The sequence below is a fragment of the Cibotium barometz genome, chromosome 30 (genome assembly GCF_041138505.1).
Source record: "Cibotium barometz isolate CiBa-2024 chromosome 30, ASM4113850v1, whole genome shotgun sequence".
In the NCBI taxonomy this organism is placed as follows: domain Eukaryota; kingdom Viridiplantae; phylum Streptophyta; class Polypodiopsida; order Cyatheales; family Cibotiaceae; genus Cibotium; species Cibotium barometz.
This window is the reverse complement of record NC_141075.1, coordinates 22,193,894-22,197,662: the sequence shown is the minus strand read 5'-3', so window position 1 is coordinate 22,197,662 and position 3,769 is coordinate 22,193,894. Positions and strand designations below refer to the sequence as shown.

General features: G+C 43.2%; 1 pseudogene across 1 annotated transcript; it reads right to left on the bottom strand.

The window, feature by feature from the left end:
- Positions 1-1,848: 1,848 nt before the first annotated feature.
- On the bottom strand, positions 1,849-3,508 carry LOC147621272 (protein ELC-like pseudogene; annotated as a pseudogene). The gene has a single exon (XR_015269790.1). The product of XR_015269790.1 is annotated as a protein ELC-like pseudogene (transcript).
- Positions 3,509-3,769: the final 261 nt, after the last annotated feature.

The window sequence follows — 3,769 nt, the reverse complement described above, 5'->3', positions numbered from 1 at the left end:
CAAAACCCCAAACACCTCCCCTGGATTATGAGCCATTTGCAAATGCCCAAATGCAAAAATCACTTGCAATGTGTGTGCTTACTGACAGAAAGCCAAATACTTGGCTTGTAATGCACACCTTTTCCAAAATACCAACAAATCCCCTTGCAAATAACAAAATGGTGTAGGGTAATGAGTTATTTGTTACCAATTTAATGAGTTTGCTTTGATTTTGCCAAAACTCCCCCAAATGCTAAAATGTGAAGGTTCAGCAGATATAGGTAGGTACAAGCCGTACAAAAGGGTACAGCTACAAGTGCATGTACCAGTACAAAAGCATGTACAATAGTGATGACGCGACAATACGGACCATCCGGACCGGTATTGTCCAGACTATACAGCGTTGATGACAAGGCAATGGCGACCTGTACAACAGTAGCAACTAACATGATGCGACTACACATCGGCAGTCATACGAAATGCTGACATAGCACGACTTTGCGGATAGGTATAAGGCTCGCAAGGATGTATGGACAGGCACACGATCACAAGTATGTACATTAAAAAAAACGCAAGACTCAGACAAGGCAAGTCCAACCTTTCGCTCTAATATCGTTGTTGGGTTAGGCTTTACCCTACTGTGCAGGAAATGGGGGCAAAAACAGCACACACACAGAGAGGTGGGAATGCAAACGATGCTGAATTTATTAAAATGATAAGGTTATGTGTACACAACCACAAGTACAGGGCATAATAATAAAATGTTGTTTCACACTAGGTGGTCAGGGAAAAAAAACCTTCAATATAGAAGATAAAAAGTGCCCCTTATAAGACCATGTTCACACCTATGTGTTTTCCTACAATCTGCACTTCATTTTGGTCAATACAAACACATCCATGTAAGTCAATCTATTCACGCATAGAGCAATAAAGCAAATACACCTATGGGTGGGGGCCTTCAGATCTTGTGTATTGTTCTCTCTCTCTCTCTCTCTCCACTCCATCTCTCTCTTGCATATTTTTAGTTTGTGAATGATCCCTGCTAATCAAGTAGAAGGTTCCATAAAGCTTCCGCATGTAACAGCACTCATGCATGTCACAACTCCACCTAGGGGCAAAAATTGCTCTCAAAAATAGCCCTAAATCCAGCCCAAGTTATGGATGCCCATACTGGCAAGTGAGACCAACATTTGCCCCAATATACATCTTTACCATTGGGTGTCTATCTAGATTCCAAAAATACATTACAACAAGAGCTATATTATAATTCAATAGAACAGTTCCAAAAATACAACAGCACAAAAGCTATATACCATAATCCTTGCCATATCGTTGAAAAAAAGGTTGACTCGCTTTCAAAAGCACATGGAACATACCAAGGTATAAATAGGCAGATAAAGGCCACAAAATTTAATTAATATTTTCAAGGGAGAGAGGAAAGTATATACATAGCCTAAAATTATTAACGTTAGTCTTGTGCAAAAAGGGAGGTGGAGTATTGATTATAAAAAGCAATGCTTCTTTTTCATGTCACAAATGGATATGTAGCAAAGCAGATGGGCATCTTGTTGTAAACTTTGAAGCTTCAAATCCCAAATTCTTTTTTGTAAGAGGATAATATACTATTAATGTAAGCTAAGTCTTACAGCCCAAGGTTACAGATCCAAGCTAAGGCGGAGTGGTGGCTGTGCCTCGGCCCTCTATTTAAGCCTTTAGAGGGATTAATTAACGATTTTGCTACCCTAAGTTCTAGTAGGGTTCTTAGAGCTTCAAATTAAAGTCTAGGAATAAGCCAGCCTTGACAAGCTCAATTAATTAACAGAAGAAATATAGATGAGCAATTAAGGGCGTGCATTGTGACTTCCACCCTAAGAAACACCAGTGTTATTATTATATAGCTTAATGTTTTAGAGAAGGTTTTTATACCAAAATTTACACACTGTTACATCCAGCACGACAAAATGAAAAGGCTTACTTCCAATACATAAAAACTTTGCTGCCGCTTCAAGGAAGAAAAGCACTACCTGGCATGAACAGCATTGCCATGTAAAAGCAATCTACAAAGTATAAGGGCTAGCCCGGCCTGCAATAGCAGCAACTTGTGATTGTGCTTGAGCGGCTCTCACCTTCACAGCAATTGCCCTATGGAAGAACTGTTCCCTGGAAAGTGTCCTTACATGTTTCAAATAGGCATCCACAGGTACAGCCCCTTCCTGGGCAGCTTTATCCAAACTATATAATACATCCTCGATGGCCAAATCTGATGACGTACACTCTAGTAGTTGCTTTGAAAGAGCATCACAAGGCTCAAAAGCATCATCAATGTCAACATCCATGTCACTCTTTCTGTTGACCTTCAACCATGTATCTAGTACATCTGTGTTCGTAAGAATAGTCTGTAGCTGCTGCTCAAGAGCCTCCTTCTCCTGCTGTAGCTCTTGGAGGCCCTTCTTACAAAGTTCTTCTCTTTGCCTAAGCTGTCCTTGAGTGTTTACAAGCTTGTCCATGTCCATCTCTTTGGCATTTCTAGTCTCTGCTACATCACGTTGAAGACGCTCTACAAGGGCATTGATCGCATTCCATCTGAAAACATCAGAAGGCGAATCCGTCCTACCAGACGGTTGATTTGAAGACGGAGGATGTCGGTAAGGTGGGTAAGGATGGTGCTGTGACAAGGTGGATGGTGGGCCTGCAAACTGCGACATGGTGGATGATGGGCCAGGATTCTGTGACATGGTGAACGATGGAGGGTAGGCTCCAACACCATGCACAGGATTGATATTAGGATGCTGCTGCGACAGTGGCCCACGGCCAAGTGATGAAGCTGATGATGATGGTGGTGGTGCTGGGTGAGCCATCATGACTCCTGCACCATGACCATAAGGAGGGTTGATGCTCTGAAATGAGTTAGGGGGCTTGGAATAAAGAGGTGGGTCCTGTCCAAAAATGAGGCTAAGACTACGGACAAGCTCTACAAGATTAGAACGGGGGAAGACCCAAGTGTGCAGATAGGGGGCAGAGACCAAACCAGATGCATCGACATGGCGATGGGGTCTTTTAATGATCATGTCACGGGTGGGGGTGACAAAGACACGAGGCGGTTTTTTGGGGTAAGTTTCCAAAAGCCAGAAGGTGACAGGGATGTTGTACATTACCTCGAGGTAGTACATGGGGATGGTGCCATCCACTTGCAGGAGGTTGGAAGCCTTGCCATCGTTGTGTGTGAAGGTCTCTGTCTTGACCTGCAGGCTGGGAAACTCTTCTAGCAAGCTCACCAGATGCGATCTGATGGTGCGCTTTAGGCTCTCTTCGTAGGGGAGGGCGCTTGGTCCCCTCTGCGACAGGACTGAGTTCAGAAACTGCACGGATGCGTGAGAAGCTGGGCTTCCCAAGCTTGTGGGTGGCATCTTGGCAGAGGTACCCTTGATTGGCAGCAGCCAAGAAGAAGGGGCTTAACCACTCAGCACGGCACTCGCTTCTCCCTTCATCAAAGCCATGTGTTGTGTAGAGTTTAAGAGAGTGACTTCCATCCCACCTTAGTAGCTTTTAAACCACTCCGTTTCTACCCCCCTTAGTTTTTAAATCAACCTATACTTGCACTCGAGTGGCATAGGCTTCCTACAAAGCTCCATGTTTTGGATAGTTTGGGTAACTAGTAGTGTGCTTGGGAAGTAGCGGTTTATTGTAAGGCCAAATTTAAGCTAAGTTATCCAAATAAAAGTGTATTACCCATTACATATATATAAACATATAAATAGTATAAAAGACCACTACACTAGCAGAGTAGGTT